Source organism: Cheilinus undulatus, linkage group 1 (genome assembly GCF_018320785.1).
Source record: "Cheilinus undulatus linkage group 1, ASM1832078v1, whole genome shotgun sequence".
NCBI classification, from domain to species: Eukaryota; Metazoa; Chordata; class Actinopteri; order Labriformes; family Labridae; genus Cheilinus; species Cheilinus undulatus.
The window spans coordinates 6976245-6999477 of record NC_054865.1 but is presented as its reverse complement, the minus strand read 5'-3'; the positions used below and the strand labels follow the sequence as shown (position 1 = coordinate 6999477).

The window sequence follows — 23233 nt, the reverse complement described above, 5'->3', positions numbered from 1 at the left end:
CAATGCAAACACCTCGAATGTGCATCATGGATTTCAGGTAATAGTAAGTAATTAGAAGGAATGTGGCTATTTCGCACTGCATTCAATGCGCTGTTTTCTTTTCTCACTTATTCACAAGGGTTGAAAAATCTGGACTCATGAAAATCCCAGTGGCCGATCAGCATGGAGATCCTCTGGTGACGTGTCTCACATACATCACTGGATCTCTGAAGGACCAGCCTGGGGCGAAGAGGTTCATTCAAACAGAAAATGGAGGACAAACTTGTGGAGTCTGTCTGTGGCTGTGGTTTTACCGGCACAGGAATATGAAGGAGTTTGACAGGAGAAGAGTAAGTGAGGAGGTCAGATTGCCAGATAAGTGCTGAGAACATTGACAACTGACTGAAATGCCAGATGTGGGAGAAGAAGCCACTCCCCTCTTGTGTCTTTTCGCCATTTCTGTACATGCAATTTGACATGCAAGTAGTGTGAGTTATTCACACAAAGTTAAGCAAGGTAACCCACTATAATGTCATACAAGATTATAGATACACGGTAATCATTTGCATCTAGTGTGAATGCTACACTAGAGAGGTTCTCTATTTATGAAAGACTCAATGATGCGTAATTGTTGGTTCTGAACAACAGATTTGACTTTGCCCTTTTTCAACAGGATGGTTGTTTGTATAATTGATTATTATGATGTGGTTCCACTGGGGATTGAACCCAGGACCTTCTGCGTGTAAAGCAGACGTGATGACCACTACACTATGGAACCCCTGTGAGAATGTGTTTTGAAGATTTTACTAAAAATATGTAAATATAATCATTACATAACAATCTATAGATGCCTAAAGAAATGCACCAATCACATGGCTTGGAATTGTTACCTTCTCAAGATTCATTCTATTAAGTTAAACAGCAATTTGGTTCCACTGGGGATTGAACCCAGAACCTTCTGCGTGTAAAGCAGACGTGATGACCACTACACCACAGAACCTCCATGAAACCTTTTTTTCAAAGAGTACTGAAAATTGCCTACATGCCTAATTGTTACATCATTTTCCTTTGTAATTTTCAAATTTCAAACAACATTAGGATGACATATGGTTGTAGAGTTGGACAGCAGTGAGTCTTAAGGCCGGCTCAGACTACATAAATTCAGCTAGATTTTAGCCCGACTGCAACGCTGCTGCTCATCGTCAAAACCCGGCGCAGTTTAGAACATCGGGAACGACAAACGGTCTCCCTTCAGAGAACTAATGTGTACATTTTATTTTAAATTTGATTTTAAGAGCCAGTCCATATTTCCCTCGTCTTGACACATCCATAACTGTTTTTCATAATTCAATCCATAATTGTTTCTTATTTTCCTTTCTTACAAGCAAAAGGCCTCTACAATCACACAGAGCGCTTCTATTGTAGAGTGACTGACACTCTTTGACCCCCGACAGCCTGTGAACTCGCACTCAGTCGCGGAGACAGTGGTGCTGTCAGCATACGTCACTTATAATCAGTAGGGTGTAGTTAGCATTTTATTTGTTTTTGACATTATTTTACCTACTTCCTTCACATTACTGTTTAAGGTGCTAGATGGTGTTGATGATGACATGTTTCATGACAAGAAATGTAGGAAAGCTATCTTTATTGATGTGGTTTCATCAAGTCACAAGAGACAGTCTTGTGCCATATTGGCACGGGACTAGTTATACCTAGGAACCTCTGGTAATTTGTAATAATCTCACGGTAAATCTGTGTTTTTAATCCTGTGTGAATTGATTTACTAGTGTCTGATATCAGTATTAATGAGCCATACATTACATGCATAACACAATTAGATTTGAACAGCTAATATCTGCAGGGAGGGTTTTTGTGGATATGTAACAATCCAAAATGAATAGAGCCCAGAATAATGACCACACCATGAACTGCATATAAAAACTGTTAAAAGTAAGATGAGGGGTTCATATTTAACAAGAGGTTAACAGTATGTATGTATAGGACACATGAAGAAAACATCACCGCAGAACATGATGTGAAAGACATTACATTTTTTTTGTATGAATTTTGGAAATAAAAATTATTCAGGTTGCAGCACCCTGATGTTTTCCTTTGCTGATATCTGTATATTTGTGTACATGACAGACTTTGCTTATCCTGTGTGTCTAGCACCTCATCAAACACTGACTTCATGGGGTACTTGACAAATTACCAGAGGTCGCTAGGTAATACAGTACTTATATGCAAATAGGGAACTACACACTGGATGTATAGATCATTGCCAGACAACAAGTATTGATACATTAATTACATTTTACGAAGAAGCTTGGTTCCACTGGGGCTTGAACCCAGGACCTTCTGCGTGTAAAGCAGACGTGATGACCACTACACTATAGAACCACAGAGAGACACAGTTTCTGTAATGCTCTCATTTTTCAACATCAGTGAGAGTTTGTAAGACCACTTCTGCTCAAAAAGATATATTTTGTCTTTCCACCAAACACCGAAAAATATTGATAGTGGTATAAATAAGGACTCTGACTGATTAGGAGTTTTAGATTAAAAATGTGACCTGTATATCTGTTTTTCTTTGCTAACTGGTAAATTTCTGTCCTATCAAATGTCAAAATAATGACTAATTTGTTGTTTAAAGCATGTGCTATCAAAACAGTATCAACATGTCAAACATTCTGACAACTTTATCAACAAAGCACCTTAGCTCTTGTTAACTTTTTTTTACACTCCTAAACATTATAGTATAGTCCCTGTATTTATATTGTATTATAGTGTTTTGTTTTGTTTTTTTTTTTTCAAATATTGAACTTTATGAAAAATTATAAAACTGTAATTTAGATTTTTCAGAATTTACAACAATACTGCAACAATGCAGATAACCAGGATATTTTAGATCATGATCATCATGATATTGTCACGCCCGGCTCTAAACCAATGACAGAAACTGAGAGGTAACACGGAGTTACCTGAAACAAATATTTAAATGTAACGCCTCTCCTTCTCTCTAGCTCCCACCCAAGACACAGACGAGCTTGCTCTTATCAGGATGAGAACAACAGGCCCAGGTCTTCTCAATCCAAGTCCTAACTCTGATCACCCGCCAGGCCACACCCACTGGTTTCTGAAAACAAATCCACAACAACCAGCAAACAGCAGGGTCGTCACAATATGAAATGTTAACATTGTCACATCTCTCAGAGAGATAAATCACGCTTCTCTATTTGGAGGATGCTGGGAGAACGCTACCTGCTGATTGCATTGTGCCAACTGTGAAGTTTGGTGGAGGAGGAATAGTGCTATGAGGATGTCTTTCAGGGTCTTGGCTAGGCCTCTTATCTCCAGTGAAGGCCAATCTTAATGTGTCAGCATACCAAGACATTCTGGACAATGCTCTGCTTCCAAGTGTGTGGCAACAGTTTGAGGAAGGCCTTTTTATGTTCCAGCATGACTGCCCCAGAGCACAAAGAAAGAACTATGAAGACACGGTTTGATGAGTTTAGTTTGGAAGACCTTGACTGGCCCACACAGAGCCCTGACCTCAACCACATCGATGGTAAGGCAGCCAAATACTTTTGGCCCTATAGTGTATAAACCACTACATGGGAATGGTAGCAGTTAAAAAAAACCCTGACTGGAGCATCCCTACATAAAGCAGTTCTTCCTCCCCTTTACAAGCTCATCTTGTGAATAAATCTCTTTCTAACTTCTACCAGAGATGGTTCCCATCATGCTCTTACTATATTTCATTTACATATCAACCACTGCCGACTATCATTTCAGATCTGTGAAACTCAATACGAGTAATATTCTAACTGAATATAATTAAAACAGCATTAATGTTCTTAAAGTTCATATTCAAAATGTTGAACTATTGATTTGAATACTAGTTAAAAATGTCAGATTTACCATAATCAACCTTAGTTTTAATGGTATGGTCTATAAGGTTTTTCATGGGTAGTAGAGAAAACATGCTCAAACATACAGACTCAGGGCTCCTCGTAGTTTCCTGTGTAACCACAGTAACGCTCTCCACCACATGAAAGCACAGCAGCTTATCACCATCAGCCAAACACAACTGACTGTTGCTGCAACCGTAGCAGCTCTGAACAAGGTCTTCATCGAGTATGTGAAACGGGGAAGTACCCCCAACCAACACACCTACATGTTAGCCTTCACACGCAACTGGGAAAGAGTCTGTGGTCACTGAAAGTCCCCTCTGAGCTTTTATCTTGAGACTGTTTAGCTGCTACAAAAGAATAAAAAAACATCTTAAGACATCTAAAGAATAGTCGAGGATTCATCAAATAAAGCCGAGGAAATAGAGCATTTATTAGTGATTATTCCAGCCAAGGATTCCTCACATCTTTTGCTATGTATTTTTTTCTTGATGGTGTTAAAGGATCATGCTCAACAGATGCACTTATTGATACATTTTCTTGTTTTTGGACAAGAAAGTTATGAATACATTTACAGAAGGAAGCATGTAAGATTAAAATACACACTGGAAGCTCACATGGTTTTACAGAAATTACACCTGGACTTGTTAACAGTGCTAAAGCATGAAAAAAGTACACTCCAGAGCAAATCACTCCCTCTCTAGTCAACTAGTTTCTAAGAGCACACTCACGTCCCAGCAGATTGATCCACATAGGTGTAAAAACATACAAAGTCACATACAAGTTGACATTATATCATTATTAAGTCTTATCCTGAGCCACAAGTCAAAGGTAATCGCTCAGTCAGAGGGTCATAGAGGTAACATGATGCCATGGATGAAAAAAAGTCAACTTTTAAGGTGAAAACTACAGGACTCTATAGGACACTTCGCTAGCAAGGACTGCACCGTCAACAGGATGTGATTTGACATTTATTACCACCACCAAGGAGGTTATGTAATCGGCTGGGTTTGTTTGTTTGTTTGTTTGTTTGTTTGAACTTTTCAGGACATGTCAGAAATGGCATAAGGAAGAACTATTTAGATTTTGGGACTGATCCGGATCACCAGCTGGATCCAGGAATTTTTTACAGGATTCTTTATTATGGGGAGATAGGGCTGTTACCACTAAACACCAGGAGATGGCGGACTTGAGTAACTTATTCAGAGTTTTGGAGTTTCTAGAGTTTAAAGACACATGCCCAGTAGAGGAGACGAGTCGGAGCATAACAGAGAAAAAGACAGCGAATTGTAGCGAGAACACTAACAATGCTGGGAGGAATAGAGGAATATTTAGCCTCTGTCATGACTTTAACATGTAGCAAAGCCAATGCTTTGCCTCACCGTGTCTCCACCCCACCAGGGAGGAAGTAATTAGCGAATTAGATTTTGGGAGTGATCCGGATCACTGTCTAGATCCAGGAATGTTTTTAAAGGATTCTTCACTATATAGGGAGATAGGGCTAATGGCGGAGGTCTGCGCTCACTGACCCCGAATTTCCATATACAGCGTGCGCGCCGTGCACAGAAGCGCCACGGGTTTGCTCTGACCAAAAGGCGAGTGACCTTGCCCACTGGAAGCGAGTCTAGAGCGCTGTGCCACGGCGCGCAAGCCCTGATCAGCAGGAAGAGATCATGGGAGAACTGGGAGTTCGCACAGGAATAGTATGTCAAAAGTGGACTATTTGACCTTTTGGGGTTAATTTATCATCCTTTCCAGTATAAGTCCATGATATTATTGCTTCCTTTACTGAGTAAGTATATTAAGAAGTTAAAAGGTTAATGTTTGCTTGAAGGATCTGGGGTTTTATGCAAAATTCTTTGGCTAAATATCCCGAAAAGATCACTTTTCCTCGTCAATGGCCGACTGACCTCTTGGTGACCTTTTGCTCTCACTGCAGGATGAGACGTAATGTTGATAAAGTGATGATTTATGATAGGGAGTCCGTGCATTGTGTTGTATTTTGAAAGAACCGGATGTGGCCCACACAGAGCCCTGACCGGATCTACGCTTGTGACCTCCATGGTTGGTGCTTTCTGAACGGCAGTGAATTTACGAGGTTTGGCAGCGGCCGGTGCTGAAATAGATCTGCAGCGTATCTGATGTGAAGTGGAGCAGCGCTCCAAACACGCACCGCTGCCAGTCTGGAGCGCCAGCTACGGAAATGCTCTGATAGATTAGGGAGGGAGCGAAGTGCTCTGCATTACGATTCGCCGGCACGTAAGCTGTATATTGAATTTGGGGGTGAGTGCTTTTCTAGTTTATTGATGACTTTGGAATGATTCTTTTGAGCGGTGATTTGAGATGTTTGGTGATGGTTTGGGGGCACCCTGGCACAACAAAACCTATTGCAGTGCCCTACAGTTAGAGTGAGAAGAAAAATAGAGGAAAGGGATGGAAGGGATGGTTGTGGGATGCAAGAACAAAAGGAGGAGGAGATGGGCAGGAATGCAGGAAGAGGCATGGTTGAGGTGTGGTCCTGCTCCTGAAACTTTGCTATGTAGCATCACTACATAATCTGTGGAGGAAAACATTAACCTTTTAAATTCCTAATCTCCCCCCCTCATGTTGAAGCAAAAGGTTCTAGAATAACTGCAGTAAAGAGCAAATTGACTGCAGACATGCAGAGCAATCTGTTGTTTACATGCTTTTCAGCTGAAAGTTTGATTTTTTTCTGTGATGTTTGCTGTGCATCCCCTCACAAACTCATTCAGTGGGTGAGGGCACATGCTGTCAGTCTGAACAAAGTGCTGCATGCAAGTAATGTGGTGATAGTGGAGTATGTGGAATTTGAAAGTAAAACAATTACATTTGAAGCTGGATACACTCACAAATAGCCCCCAAATTCCACCAGATATGTGTTTGGTCCATCTCCGCTCTGCAGATAGGTTCAGTGTGAGTCGATGAGAGTGTTTCTACCAGCTCAGCTGTGGTCTTTGCTTCGTCACAGCTCCAGCATGGAAGACCTCCAAGGCAGATATGCAGGACTTCAATTTTTGCCAGATGTGGGAGCTGCACACCAATTCAGCATGGAGCAGATCGAGCAGGGCAGGACGTTTCGCCAAATCCAAATTAAAATATCCTTTTAAATTTTTAAATTAAATACCCTGTTGACAGCAGACAAATGCCAAATCGTATTTCACTTGACTACAAGAACAAAAGTTCACTGAGCCATCCATAAATGCAAGTTAAAGCTGTATCATTGAAAGACAAAGACATATTTGCTTTCTTCTCTGGGGCCAAAGCTGATTTGAAATGGACTGAGGCAAAACTGATAACTGTTCTGTGGTCAGATTAATCATATTTGAAATTCTTTTTGAAAACCATGGATGGTATGGGTTTGCATTAGTGCCTATGGCTTGGGCAGCTTACACACAATCAATGCTTGAAAATAGACAGAGGTTTGAGAGCAACATATGCTCCTATTTTGACAACCTCTCTTTCAGGGACAGCCTTGCGTTACAGCAACAAAGGGCTAAACCACAAACCGCATCCATCACAGGTGCTAATGTGGCCTGCCTGCAGTCCAGACCTTTCAACAAAAAACAAAAAAATTGGCAAAGAAGCCCCGGACTGTTGAGCAGCTGGAATCATACACCAGACAAGAATGGGACAACAATCCTCTCCCAAAACTCCCTCACTTCCCAGAAGTTTAGAGAATGTTGTTTAACAAAGAAGGGATGCTACACACCTGGTAAATATGGCACTGTCCCTATTTTTTTAGATGTGTTGCTGCCATCAAATTAAAAATAAGCTAATAATTTTCATAAATGGTAAAATGTCTTAGTTCCAACACCTGACATGTTCTACTGTTAATAAAATATGAGTAAATGCAATGATTTTGCAAGTTGTTCCATTGGGTTTTAGTGTGCATTTAAAACAGTGCATATAATACATATATGCATGCCAGTCTTATGAGGGTTTTTTTTCTGCAGCTTCTTGCAGAAATGAGTTTTTTATTTTGCCCACAATAAATAAGCAAAGTTGTGTTTTGTTCTGCAGCTGAACAAATGTCTGTTTTAAAGTATTTATTTGACAACAACAGAGTCTTTGGCAAAAGACCCCCCCCCCATGCTTCCCATGACTGCATACATTAAATCACTAGTTTGAGCGTCTTGGTGCTCCATGTTGGAGTCCATATTGAGACAGAGTCATGCTGCTCAGCCTTCTGTGTGCCCCCCACAAAGACTGCACACTTACACAAACGTACACTGTCCCCCTCCGGCCCTCAGGGCCCCCATATGGACCCGATGGATGCTCTTTTCAAAGCTGCTTGCTCAGATATGAGCAGAAAAGCCCTGCACATGTGAAAGAACATGAAGAAACAGTTAACTGTATGTATGGGGAAAAGAAGGAGGATTTAATGCACCCCGTATATATTCTATGATGAAAAAGTAGAAGGTCTGCTGGAGGTACAACTCAGTTCTGCCTAAAACTTTTACAGAATTTTCCCCATTAAACATAGCAAGCATAACACTATGTGATCAGAAATCCTTCAAAGTCATAACCAGTAGCAGACTAGTAATCACATGTTGGCATTTCACCCTGGGCTCAGGGCTGAGGATATTTCAAATATTCTGTGCAGCAGCATCTGTGGAGTCTTGCATCTTTGGGTCACTCTAAGATAGACTGCTCCAGTTCTTACTGCTTATATACAGGGTCTATAAAACGTATTCATCCCCTTTAACTGCTTTTATAAATCATTCATGGTCAAAATAATTTTGTTTTTGTGAAAAAATAATGTAAAACCTCTTTAATGTCAAAGTGAAAACAGATTTCTACAAAGGAATTCCAATTAAGTAAAAGCATGTAATATGTGATAAGTGACTGCATAAATATTCACCCCCTTAAAGTCAGTATTTAGTAGATGCACTTTTGGCTGCAATCACAGCACTGAGTCTGTGTGGATAGGTCTCAATCATCTGGACACTGCAATTTCCTTCCATTCCTCTTTGGAAAACTGCTCCAGCTCTCTCAGGTTGCACTGGAATGACACATGAACAGCCTTTTTTCAAGTCCAGCCAGTAATTTTGGTCTGGGCTTTGACTCTCTTTGCCACTCCAGAACATTCACCTTATTGTGTTTAAACCACTTCTGTGTAGACTTCCCTGTACGCTTTAGGTCATTGTGTTGCCAGAAACTAAATCTTTTCACAAGCTGTAGCTCTCTTGCAGACTGAATAAGATTGTCCTCCAGGATGTTCCTTTAATTTGCCGCATTCATTTTACTCTCCTCCTTCATGATCCTTCTAGACCCAGCTGCCAAGAAGTATCCCCACAGGATGATGCTTCCACCACCATGGTTCACACTGTGTTTGTGGTTATTTCATTTTAAATGTCTGCACACATGGTTCTATGGTGTAGTGGTCATCACGTCTGCTTTACACGCAGAAGGACCTGTGTTCAATCCCCAGTGGAACCATGAGTCCTCTTTGTGTCCTGAGATGTCTAAGCTTGGTCCTTAACTGTGCTTTCAACCAGCCTCTGTTTTGCAGACTCAGAACCTCGGTGCTTTCTGGTAAACCAGGCAGCCTTCGCAGCAGTTTTACCATGACTAAAATGGATGGTCAACAGTGCACTATTTTACCTTTGGGGTTAATTTATCATCCTTTCATGTATAAGTCCATGATATTATTGCTTCCGCCATTGGTTGAGTACATTAGGAAGTTAAAAGGTTAATGTTTGCTTAAAGGATCTGTGGTTTTATGTAAAATTCTTTGGCTAAATGTCCTCAAAAGTTCTCTTTTCCTCGTCAGTGGCACCGTTGTAGCTCTGTGACACAGTGACCTCGTGGTGACCCTTTGCTCTCGCTGCAGGATGAGATGTAATGTTGATATGGTGATGATTTACGATCAGGAGTCGGTGCATTGTGTTGTATTTTCAAAGAAATTGATATTCTACGCTTGTGACTTCCTGTTCTGGAGCTTTCTGATTGACGGGTATTGACATGGTTTGGCAGCGGCCGGTGCTAAAAAAATAGACCTGCAGCGTAACTCAAACGAAGTGGAGTGAAGAGTCGGTCCAGGCACGCGTGATGTGCTCCGCAGTACAATTTGCCGACAACGCGTGCGCTATGTGTGGAAATTTACTTGGAAAGGCAGGTTCCATGGTGTAGTGGTTATCACATCTGCTTTACACGCTGAAGGTCCTGGGTTCAATCCCTAGTGGAACCAGGTTTCTAGCTGATGTGTAAGGTTTATAAGAAAGATTTAACAGTTTATATGGGAAATCTGTGGTTGTATTCAAAAACTGTGGACTCGCTTATTGCATCACTCAGTTGTATACTTACTCTACACATTCACATTGGTGCTAAAATATTTCTATTTAACTTGTTAACATGTGTGGTTCTATGGTGTTATGGTCATTGTGTCTACCTTACACACAGAAGGTCCTGGGTTCAGTCCCCAGTGGGACCATGATTCTTCTTACTAAGAATCTCCAAGGGGACAACACAATGACTGGGTGGAGGCAATCACATTGTCTTTTCTCCCTAAAACAGAGAGAGACAACTTTAATTGTGTTTACATGTGCTAGATGTCTGTGCTTTACTTAATCCATATCCTATGCAGCTCATCTCATTGTGGGGGGCTGGAGCCTTTTCCAGCTGTTATGTGGCAAGAGGCGGGGTACACCCCGGACTGGTCATCAGTCAGTCAAAGGGCTGACACATAGAGATAGACAAACAGGCACCCTCACGCTCACACTCACACCTACGGCCAATTTAGAGTCACCACTCAACATAACAAGCATGTCTTTGGTAGTGGGAGGAGGCCAGAGCACCTGGAGAGAGCCCACACATGTATGGGGAGAACATGCAAACTCCACACAAAGAGTACCTGACCGGAAGGCAAACTGGATTACAGAGACTACTTCACAGTTTTCACCTGTGGACAGTATATTTTCTGTATCATCAGCTCTCACTAGGATTGCGCAGTGGCATCTCTTCACACTGATCCAAACTGATCAGCGTGTTCTGCTAAAACATGCTCCCTGCAGAGTGCATGGTTTGCCAAATTTTCTAATAAGACAAGACGAGCCAACAACATTTCAAATGCCTGTCACAGCTGCTGCTTAAAGGTTTAAGCAGCGTGTCTGATTCAGATCCGACAAAATTACTAATTAAGTGTTTTTAATTAAATAAAACTCAGAACATGCTGGAATAATGAGATTGATTAATGCCTGCTGTGATGCTCGAAATACTTTCTATTTGCGGTTTCCCTTCCTACCATTAGATTATGTGTAAGTATGATCAGAGTGGTGCTGAAATGTACACAGATTCCTCAGGAAAACTAAAAGTTCATGAAAACCACACTGTGTGCAGGAATACTGTTACACTCTTGTTACACACAGACTGGTTCATATGAACTATGTAGACATTACCAAATTAGATAAATTGTCAAAATTTCTTGCCAATTCCACACCGATTTGATGCTTGTTACCAACAATTATTTGTCCAAAAAACCCTCAAATGTTTTGTGCCAGTATCATTGTACCGCTTTTGATTGAGTCAGAGCCTCCCTGATCTTGAATTATGAATATGAAATGTTTATATATTTATGATTGGTCAAGACCGGCTTCAACAGAATACCCACAACCACTGAGAGCAACACGACCAGGTAGATCACCAAGCAGATGCTGTGTATTTTTACTAGTGCTCTAAATTCATTTAAAAAATAATCAAGTTAATCACAGCAGTATGCTGTGATTAATCATGATTAATCACAGCATTTCTTTAGTTTCAGTAATTTTTAGATTTTTAAACGTTCTTATTATCAAGTGTCTATTTTCAGTATTTAACTTTATGTACAGCACTTTGAAAGCGCTTTTTACTAAAAAATGTATTTTTATCATTAGAATTATTATTATTATCTATAAATTAATATTTAAAATGCTACCATTTACTTGTATAAATTTTCGTGCACAGAGTTTTAAAACTTATTGGTGTTTTGTAAATCAGAGTTTCTTAATTCTCTGAGCAATAATATTTAAAAACTGCAAACGAGCCCAGAAGACAAACATATCAGGTACAAAATAATGTAGCGTTTTTGCTAACATTAGCAACATTAGCTATCACGGCTTGATCCCATGTTGTTGTTAGCATCTTTGCTAGCATTAGCAAAGATGCACTTTGCCTGGAGGTGGTACCTCAGACTCGTGCTTCAGTGTAAAGACAGATTAATCACGAGTGTTAACGTGTTTATCTTAACAAGCCTAATTTTTACACTTCACAGACAAAAACCTTAACCAGGATTTCACCCACATTCTGTCCTTGTTTTATTATGTTTTTTTTTTATTACTGCAGCCATAACACATGCCAGGATGACCAGCTAACAAAGCCTGTCTTTGTTTTCCCTCTAAAGTCATTTTTGATGTCAAAAGTCTAAAGTGGTGAGGAATCCTCACTGTGAATCTGTTACTTAATATGGGAGCTTCCAGTCTGGCTGAGGACTGTAATGTTGAAAATCTGTAAAGAATGTTTTTAAATTTAAAAATCATCTCCTGTGTCCATCCTGACTGTGTTAACATCAGTATTGACACATTTTATGAAAATACATCTGCTTTCTTGGGTCCTGAAAAATGACATGATGGAGATTTCTCACAATACTAACAAGATCTGTTACTGTGGCTGTTGTTGTGGGAGTGTGAGCATTATTGCTTGAGTGTGTGTGTGTATAAAGGCCTCAGGGGTAAACACAGCCCTGTGACAGTGAAGTGTGTGTTATCTCTGCTGTAACTGCTGCTCTGTTCTGCAGGAAGACGAGACGCTGAAGGACTGAAGATACACCGACTGTGAACCTGTGAACCAGTCGATCTTTCTTTATTTACCCACAAATTCACTCAGAATTTCAAATCTAAATTTATAAAACACATAAAAAAGGAACTAATCAGCAAAAGCTCAGAGATTGAACTGTAGCAAAGCTGTGCTGTGAATCCTGTGAGAGTGGAAAAACCCCTGAGTGTGTGTGAACTCACCAGTGTACCTCCAAATGTTGTACTCCACCACAGTCTAAGACTTTGGAACAGGTTTGGACCAAGTCTAATTCAACACCAGCAGAGTTATTCCTCAAAAAATCCAGGAGGATGAAAGTCAAATTCTCCAATTAACCCTACAGTGTTGATTTGACTCCATATCAGTGTTAATGCCATGCCCAGAAGTTTAATGGTTTTACTTTTCTTGTTAAAACATTGCTTTAGTTTATTAATAGTTTCTGTGATGCAGAGTTGATGATGCAGAATCTCGTCATCCAGCAAAGCTAATGAAGCTGCAGTTAGTAAAACACCTTCCAGGAAACATGCATGCCTTGGCTGCATTTCTACCATAAATGTCTCCATGTTCTCCAGTCTGTGTCAGAGATCACATGTTTGGTGCCCTGCTTGTGTATTACATCAGACAGTCATGTAACACTGACATCTGCTGGGAACACAGTGGGTGATGGTGAGGGGCTGCAGACTCACTGCTGCTGTGACTGCTGTCTGTGTTTATCTGTTGACTTTTGCCTGTAATTACTCTCACAGTCAGTCCTCACACTGAGCCAAAGTTCACAGATTTTCTGACAGAAGATGAGAGCTTACGCTGGGTTTTCTCATCTGATCATTTCAATCTTTGAATTCTCAGTGGAAGCCCTAAACTCAACATTGAAGTAATATTAAACCACTGTTTAACTCTATGTTTAAAGCCATTATCTATCAGTTGGTGCTTAATGCACATGATGGATTGTTTTTTTAAACAATGGTATACTGTTATATGAAAGGCTCTCTCCTTTTTTGTACTGTCCAACTTGCTTCAGACTATTCTGACATGCTAGACACAGTTTCTTATATCCAAGGCATGGAATACATTTCACATCCATCCAGGCAACACCTCACAGTTCACTGATCATCAGCTGGAGGCTGTGGGGGCCTGATGGGCCAGCCTTCAGAAGCTTGATTAAATTGAGAAGAAAAAAATATATTGCTATATTTAGGGCATCTTTTCTTTTTGCCTTTTATGATCCCTACAGATATTTAAGTGAACTCCAAAAATAACTGAGGTTGATTTTTTTTAATTAAGATTTATTTTGGACATTTTTGTGCCTTTATTTGATAAATGAAGGACAGTGAACAGAGTCGGAAACAGGGTTGAGAGCTTGGAAGAGACATGAGGACTTCAGGCCATGTTCAAACCCAGACCATCAGAGTACGTGGGGAGCACCTTAAACCATTAGGCCACCTGCACCCCTGAGTGAGTTTTTTTAAAGACTGGATTAATGTTTACAAAAAGTTTTACAAAAATTAACTATTTTTAACCACTGTTAGCAAATAAGACGCACGACAAACTTAATCATAAGTCCATTCTGTTGAAAGCAGCAGATTTCTGCAAAAATGTAACAGTTGGGTGCAGGTGGTGGTGGGGGGGTATTTTTCACTCCTTGAGAATTTAAACTAAATATCTTTTTCTTAATGTGTTTTTCACCAATGAGGATATTCACAACAAGCAACATGCCGGCCCCAAAAGAACGGTGCTCAAATATCTCAATCGCCCCCTTGTGGCTTGCTGTAGTATAGAGACTTAACTGTGTGAATAGGGACTGATTTCACTGCTGAAGGCTAAAAATAAGGTACATTGGAAAGAAAGTACAATTATTTAGACAAAAATGTTTATTCTATTTAGTTCATCTAACACGCCGGCCCTCACAGTGTCTGCATAGACCCTTGTACAAATGCAGTTGATGACCGCTGCCATAGACAGTGATCGGGAAGGGCAGAGGCCTTTAACCAGGCTGCTGTGTCTGAGCTGACAGCAATGTTGTGCCTAAACACAATCTTACTTTAAACGTACAGTGAACTGAACAGTTTTATGTTCAAGTCATGAATGAAACATGAGCTTAGTTTACTGTGGAGACTGAGAGATTACTCACGCTACAAGTTACAGGACATTCAGAGCTCTGTGAGTCCAAGTCAGATAGATGGCACTTGGTGAGCATACTGCTTTATCTGTCAAATATCAAACTTTACTGGCAGGATATGCAGATATGATAGCATTTACCACTGTCATTTTAAAATAAAAGCTTGATCTTTTTGTCCTAGCATGAGCTACCTCACCAGACATGCCAGATAGACTGGTTCATATATCAACCATATTTCACATTCACCTAGGGAAACCCCCATACAAAGCATTTGAGAAAAAAAAAAAAAAAAACTCTCATAAGGTGATTTGGCAAACTTTCTTTATATCTCAATCATTAAGACAAATTCTGAGCAACAAGATAAAATGAGGTAGTAGACATGCTAGTTTCAGTGCTAAACTGAGCTACATAGGCTAGCGCTTTCATAATGTTTGAACAACAGAGTTTGTCAGTGGCTAAAATTCATGTCGAACCATCAGGAGACGTGCAAAAATATTTTCTTTGCAAAGAGAAGCTTTTGGTGTGGCTCATTACTCTTGTTTAATCAAAGAAGTGTGGTCCAGTTCTTATTAAACTGCTCCTTTTCTACAGCTACATCTAAGCTAATCACTCCACCAGCAGCTACCGTACACAGCAGCTTACAGAACAACTCAAACCCACCCATAACGACTGCAAACTCAAGCCGAAGCAGGTAGGCAGAAGAGCAAAAACATCTTTTCTGTGCTGAACAGTATTCAGTGTTCTTTGCTCTTTATTTTACACAGAAACATAGTCCAGTTCTGATAAAACTGCCACTATAATATAGCTACATACAAGCTAACCGCCACACTGGTGACAGCCATTGCTATCGGCTAAAAGTAGAACTTAAATCTGCTACCACCTCATTCTATCACTGATTGGTCATTTGCTTTGCGAGGTGGATTTGTGTGATGACAGTTGGGCAAATTCATCTGCTTTGCAAGATTAGTATTCAGGTCCATCCATCCATCCATCCATCCATCTATCCATCCATCCATCGATCCATCCATCCATCTTCTTCTGCTTATCCGAGGTCAGGTTACGGGGGCAGCAGCTTAAGCAGGGATCCCAAGGCGGTCCTAGGCCAGCCGAGAGACATAGTCTCTCCAGCGTGTCCTGGGTCTTCCCTGGGGCCTATTATAGTATTAAGGTAATGAAAGAAAAAATGACATTACATAAACAAGATAGGTGCAGAAGGAACTTTACCTTAGTTGCATTATTACCCTTTTCTAACATTAAGCTAAATTCAGTTTTTAGCTAAATGTGACAAGGGCCTGAGTGAGCTGGATTAAAAGGTTCTGGTGGGCCGGGACTGGGCCACTGGCCTCCATTTGGGGATCACTGGTCTATGGTCTCAACCACAGAGGTGGAGCTGAGGCTGTTCTGCAGTTTCCTGACAAACAGCTACACCACGGCTGACAGTCGGAGCTGCCATGAGTCTTATAAAGTCAACATGGATGAGAGAAAGCAAAATATCCAGCTCCTACATAGAACTTCTTTTTTATTAAACCCCGCTGTAAACATGTTTATTTCTGCTGTTTATGTTAATTTTTATTAATATCATGTTGATTTCTTCTGCAAAGAAGGCATTTTTAAGGGGTGTGGATGAGACCTTGAAGCTTTGCATATCTTTAGATATGAGCATCAAGGGACTACACATCATTTTACTTATGCCATTCAACCATAATTCAATAACTTCTGTGTACTTATGCACATATGTTGAATTAAATTTTGCATACTATCTCAGAGCTTGTCCATATTCAGCAGCTACAGAGTAAATTGGTGATCATACTCAATAATCAGCTCTTATTTGGTCTCCATCACAGTTTTCTCTGCAATCCTACCTGCTGCAACTACCACAACATTTTCTGCTGCATGTTTTCCTCCATCTCTCAGCCTTGAACTCCTCCGGCTTTAAACCCCAGCATCCCTCTGTGTAATAAACAGGGGAAATGATTTTAATGTTTCTTGAATGGAGCTTCCCTAGCATCCATCTTGTCAATTTTCAGGGGGGCCGTCAGGCTGAGTTTAAGAGCGCTAAACTGGTAGACGATAAGTTAATCCTTTTATCCGTATCCTTGCCGCGGGGCGACCAAAATAAACGCTGAATTGAGGGTTGGGAGGAAAGTGGTGAAAGAGGAAAGTCTGAGAGCTGTGACTGAGAGAGGAAACGGGGAAATACAGCACAGGGGAGGAATGAGAGGGAAGTAATAAAGATGTTTTTATTTGCCTGGGAGGTGAAAAGTGAATAAATGTGTGGATTTAATACAGTCACCGACTCCTCATGTCTTGTTATTACACTGTTGTGTTGAAAAGGGGCACTGCAGTACGAACAGTGGAGAGTTGGGGGGTGAAATTGACACTAAAAGGAACCTCAGTATAGAAATGAACACTGTCACACCTTTAAGAGGAGGAAATAAGCTGAGGTAAAATAATCTGTGTTTCACTGTCACACTGACAGTACTCTAACAAAGGAATCCAATAACCTCTTATAGTGAACAAGAGCTTCTCTCCAACATCATCACCACAAGGACATCCAACAATTTAGTTCAATGTCAACATCAAGAAATCTCAGCTGCTTTGAAAACTTCATGTTCACAAGTCAAATCAAATATGGGTGAGTCTCATATCAGTGAATACTAACCTGACATGCCAGATGGATTTGTTTCACACATCCATCTGGAAAACCTCCAATAGATGGTGTTTGGGAAAGGGCAGAGCCTTTGAAAAAAATGGGGTTTTTGAGTGATTGGATGAACATTTTGTGTGTCACATTTTCGCTGGCCAATCAGTGCAACAAAACACGTGACGTAATCCATATAGAACTGCATATCACAAACCATGGTGACTGTAGACATATCAGTACACAACTTTTGTCGTTTTTGAAAAGAAAACAACTCACTGCTGTTCTTTGTTCTTCTTTCAATGATGAAATGTCGTCAAGTTCTGATAAAACTGGCGCTTTAGCAGCATCCACGTTAATGTCTTCTGCCATAATTGCACCTGTCTCTTGTTGCTGCTTGCTTACGTCACGACTTCACCGTGCCTGAAAGTACTGTCCCTCAACGCTGATTGGTCCTGTCACTTTCTAACTGAGTCCAAATGGTTCAGATGGGAGCATTACAAGATGGATTCATCAGTGGGAAACGGGCGTATCCATCTGCTTTGCAAGGTTAGCAGTAGGCTACTTCTTTTCATTTTTAAGGTAATGTTTAATCCTGGCTTTCACTCTGGAGCTTAACTGAACATGTCGAGTGCCAAAACACGGTTTGTGTTTGATTGCATGTAAGCTGCTGAGAAAGGGCGAGTGAGTTACAGCTCTATATTTGTATTTCTGTGTAAAAAGGCAACAGCACTTCTGGTTATGTTTGATTCCCTCCTGAAGGAGCATGCCCCCTCATGTTAAAGTGCATGTACATATATTACAGTTGTTGTCTCTCACTCAGCCTCCTCAAAAATGATCCCACTGAACTGAACACACACTTTCTGTGCAGCTGTGTTGTTCTTTCAGTGCCATCTGTTTCCTCCATATGGAGTTTGCCAACTACTAGCTTTAATGTCATATTTAGCTCCGAGCCTGCTGAGTGTTGTGAGAGACTCACAGCTCTCGAGTCACTCTGCCCTCCTCTACCTGTTGTCCTTAACTAAGGAGTGTTTTCAGTCAAACCAGTGCTTGAAGTGGCGGCCTCCATATTGAAATCACTGTTTCAACTGAACTTTAGGTCAACCTAACAGTAGACCTGCCCACTGGGCTTGACTTCCTGTTAGCAAAACTAGCACTAAAGAGCTAGCCCCCCCCACACACACACACACACACCTACACACACACACAATGCATGCTTATAAAGACATAAGCTAATGAGACACATTTCGTTTAACTGGCTGTAAACCAGTTTTGGATGGAAAAATAGGTATAAAAGTGTGCCTTGTATATCCGATTTTCACAGTAAACCTATGAATGCCAGCATGTGCTGAAATCTGTCAGAATACAAGCAGAGGTGAGGTGAAAGAGCAGGAGGATGCTCATTTACATTGGTGCGAACACAAATCCCCTCTTTCATAAATAAAGTGTGACCAAGTCTGTACATTTATTTAAAAAAATACCTTCCAAAGCAAATGTTTGTTTAATTTTTCTTTCTATTTAATGAACAGAAGCATAGGTCAAGACTATTTAGTTGAAGAATTAGAGTCCAGTGCTGGTTGTGTGTTTGTGTGTGATGGATTCAGTGCACAGCCTCAGGTAATAATAGCCATGATGGATTCTCAGCTGGCCCCGCTGCAGCTCGGTTCAGGATGATAAAGATGTGCTGCAGCTTCTACTGCTGCTCCGCTCGGGGTCCGAGGGGCCCCGAGTGTGAGGAGATATTAATGACAACCTGCAACACCATTGGTCATCTGCTAAGAGTACTCATTTTAGGTCAACAACATCCATCTGCTCCAAACTTATGTAGCTAATTAAAGCGGAAAACAATGAAGTTATTAATCTGAATACAAATAAACATTTACATTTATCCATCAGTGTTAAAACACACTTTGATCATGAATTGACTATTCATATTTTCTTGTCTCTGATTTAATTTTTGTGATCTCTGCTGCAGGTTCATTAGTCTTAATTTACCAGAGGTCAGTAGTGCCAAAGTGCTGTCCTCCTTGTCACAGCTTCAGTCTCTACTTTCGGAGTCACTGTTTGAAGAAGCTATGACATGGCTAAGGAGCAGAACAATATAAATGACTCAGTCATTTGTTGGTGCAGCAGTAAAACCGTCGAGCTTTCTCCATTCTGCCTGTGAGCGCTGCAGCCTGCAGCCTTTGCGGGGCAGCAGACATATTTCAGATGTTTCCCGATGCTCCGCTGGGACATGCGAGCCGGCCTCTCTCTATCTCTGCCGTCCTGTTTTTAGCTGCTGAGTGTCTGCTGTGATTTATTCAGCCTCTCTGCTGCTGCTCAGGTGAGAGTCGACCGCACCAGCAGGACGAATGAGCAGCTGTCACACCTGCCCACTTACTCGCACATACAAGTTTATTTAAGACTGCCACGGCCGTCTGCTCCTTAAATACATCTACTGTACGTCAAGTAAAAGGAAGTGAAAAGGAAAGGATCCTCACCAAAAACAAACCACGAGGTTTCAATACCCAGTGATAGCTGTGTTCTGATTTGATGTAAACACAAGGCTTAAAAAAGTCACCAAAAGTTCAGGAAATAGTCATTAAATAATAATATTTCATTGTTTAAGAAAATCTTAATTTAACTGGGTTTTCCACAGACTAAATGAGTATTTTTATTTTAAGATGTAAACCAGTATTATTAAAGTCTTCAAGGCCTGAAGATGCCATGATTACGTTTCTCAAAGTTACACTTTTTAACTAATTTTTTGGGGGCTTTTTCCGTCTAGCTAACAGGACCGCTGAAGAGAGATAGGAAATATGGGGAGAGAGTGTGGGCACCAAACAGACTAAAATCAATCAAATACCAGAAATCTATTCTCTGACCAGTTCTTGAGGACTGCTGATTCAGTGTAGGTGCCTGGGGTCTGTGAAAATCGACAAAAAACAAACTGTTTTTGGTCTTCACTCTGAGACACTCTAGAAGCAAATACACTATATTGCCAAAAGTATTCACTCACCCGCCTTGACTCGCATATGAACTTCAGTGACATCCCATTCTTAATTCATAGGGTTTAATATGATGTCGGTCCACCCTTTGCAGCTTTAACAGCTCTGTGCTCTGTGCAGGCCAGTCAAGTTCATCCACACCAAACTCTCTCATCCATGTCTTTATGGGCCTTGCTTTGTGCACTGGTGCACAGTCATGTTGGAACAGGAAGGGGCCATCCCCAAACTGTTCCCACAAAGTTGGGAGCATGGAGTTGTCCAAAATCTCTTGGTATGCTGAAGCATTCAGAGTTCCTTTCACTGAAACTAAGGGGCCAAGCCCAGCTCCTGAAAAACAACCCTACACCACAATCCCCCCTCCACCAAACTTTACACTTGGAACAATGCAGTCAGACAAGTACCGTTCTCCTGGCAACTGCCAAACCCAGACTCGTCCATCAGATTGCCAGATGGAGAAGTGTGATTCGTCACTCCAGAGAACGCGTCTCCACTGCTCTAGAGTCCAGTGGCGGCGTGCTTTACACCACTGCATCTGACGCTTTGCATTGCACTTGGTGATGTTACAATGTTACAATGTCATTTAGCAGACGCTTTTATCCAAAGCAACGTACAGTCAAGAGCAAGAACAACACAAGCAAAATCTAGACGAGAAGAAACTACATTAGTAAGTGCCACAAAAGTGCTTCAGGTCCAATTGGACGCAGGTGCTGCCATGCAGTGTATAAGGCAAAGCACCTAAAGTGTATGATTTTTTTTGTTTGTTTGTTTTTTGATTTTTATTTTTATAAACACCAACAATGGAACAAGCAAAATGTGAGATTTTCTCATATTGCCATCCATTTCACTTCACAACAACTAATTACCAAGTACCAAGTGCTGTGTCACTCATACAGAGCTGGGCAAAAATTCCAGAAGTAGGGTAGGAAAGCGCGAGCCAACTGTAGTAGGGAGACTCATTCAACCACTGGGGACAGCAGTGGAGAATAGTCTAGCTAAGTGTACAGTGTTCGCTGAAGAGCTGGGTCTTTAGCTTTCTCTTAAAAGTAGAGAGGGACTCTGCAGATCGAGTGATGTGTGGCTTGGATGCAGCTGCTGGGCCATGGAAACCCATTCCATGAAGCTCTCTACCACTGTTCTTGAGTTAATCTGAAGGCCACATGAAGTTTGGAGGTCTGTAGCGATTGACTCTGCAGAAAGTTGGCGCACTATGCACCTCAACATCTGCTGACCACACTCAGTCATTTTACATAGCCTACCACTTCATGGATGAGTTGCTGTCATTCCCAATTGCTTCCACATTGTTATAATACCACTGACAGTTGACTGTAGAATATTTAGGAGCCAGGAAATTTCACCACTGGACTTGTTGCACAGGTGGCATCCTATCACAGTACCATGCTGGAATTCACTGACCTCCTGAGATCGACCCATTCTTTCACAAATGTTTGTAGAAACAGTCTGCATGCCTAGGTGCTTGATTTTATACACCTGTGGCCATGGAAGTGATTGGAACACCTGATTTCAATTATTTGGATGAGTGAGTGAATACTTTTGGCAATATAGTGTAGCTTTAGAAAGGTCAGGGGGATTTCACTAGAGCTTTAATTTGGCTGGATCCAGCACCTCTCACATCAGGACTGGCACTTGTTTGATGGATCCAGCACCTCACTTGTCCTTAGTTGTTTTGATTAAATTTTGATATATTCAATTTTAACAGCTGTGTCTTTTATTGCATTAAAATACACACTCACAGCACTCTCAGTTGAAAACAGTTCAACTCCTGGGACAGCAATTGGTCCTATCATTTTTCTCACTAACCAGTCAAAACCAAGAAAGGGTGGCGTATGATACCAGCTTTGTCAACAGCAGAGTCCTTGCAGCAATAGCAGAGGCAAATTTTCTTTGCAAATCAGGAGTGATAACATTTTCCAAAGAAATAATTTGCGTAAAAAAAACAAAACAAAAACATTTGTGCTGCAAAGTCTACTGTATGTACACTCTCCTCTGGTAAAGTGAGCGACATTAGAGTGAAAGATAAAAAGGGTTTTCGTCTCGCTTTCCTCCTGGTTTAAGCATAACCAGTGGTGTAGTGGAGGGTACACACAGGTATATGGAGTAAACTTACTTATCTTCCCACTTCTATACATCCAATTCTACATAAGCCACTAGACCACTGTTGCACTGTTACTCACAGACCAGGAGGTCAGTGCTGTCCCCTGCTCCCTCTTTTCAGCGAGGTTGGCTGGTAGGAGAGACTGACATTTGTTTCATTCTATCTCTTAATTACTGTAACCACATGCTGTTATCAATCTATTCACCGTAATTCAAACACTGTCAGAAGGCTCTATGTGGTAAAATGCCTCTATGTGCACATTTGCACAAAACAACTGTCTTACATTATCTAATCTACCTCATGTGCCTCTGCCCACATCCTTGCACGTTTTCTACTAAAGATCAGATCTAGTCTGCATTCTTGCACTCTTTGCACATCTTGCAACCGTACTATCAATGCTCACAGACTTTTATGTACTAGACCAGTGATCCACACTATTTAATTCATGGGAGTCACATCGGCAGGAGGGACCCAACAAAAGACCCACTTTAGTTAAACTGAAAGCCACCAAAAGTGACAAACATCACTGAATACTAAGTTGTCAGTCTACACAACAGTGATAACACAGTCATTAGTGATTTAATTCAAACCAGGATTACCTTAGTACTGTGATGAGTGGAAGGTGGCATGCATCTCCTTTACTTTCTTCATGTTATATTTGTAGATTGTTGTTGC

The 23233-nt window shown here is 40.9% G+C and overlaps 5 non-coding genes across 5 annotated transcripts; 2 read left to right on the top strand and 3 right to left on the bottom strand.

The window, feature by feature from the left end:
- Positions 1-684: 684 nt before the first annotated feature.
- Positions 685-757, bottom strand: trnav-uac. Its single transcript has one exon. It is a non-coding gene; the product is annotated as a tRNA-Val (tRNA).
- Positions 758-906: 149 nt separating this feature from the next.
- trnav-uac lies at positions 907-979 on the bottom strand. The gene has a single exon. It is a non-coding gene; the product is annotated as a tRNA-Val (tRNA).
- Positions 980-2306: 1327 nt separating this feature from the next.
- Positions 2307-2379, bottom strand: trnav-uac. The gene has a single exon. It is a non-coding gene; the product is annotated as a tRNA-Val (tRNA).
- A 6898-nt stretch (positions 2380-9277) lies between these two features.
- Positions 9278-9350, top strand: trnav-uac. Its single transcript has one exon. It is a non-coding gene; the product is annotated as a tRNA-Val (tRNA).
- Positions 9351-10028: 678 nt separating this feature from the next.
- Positions 10029-10101, top strand: trnav-uac. Its single transcript has one exon. It is a non-coding gene; the product is annotated as a tRNA-Val (tRNA).
- Positions 10102-23233: the final 13132 nt, after the last annotated feature.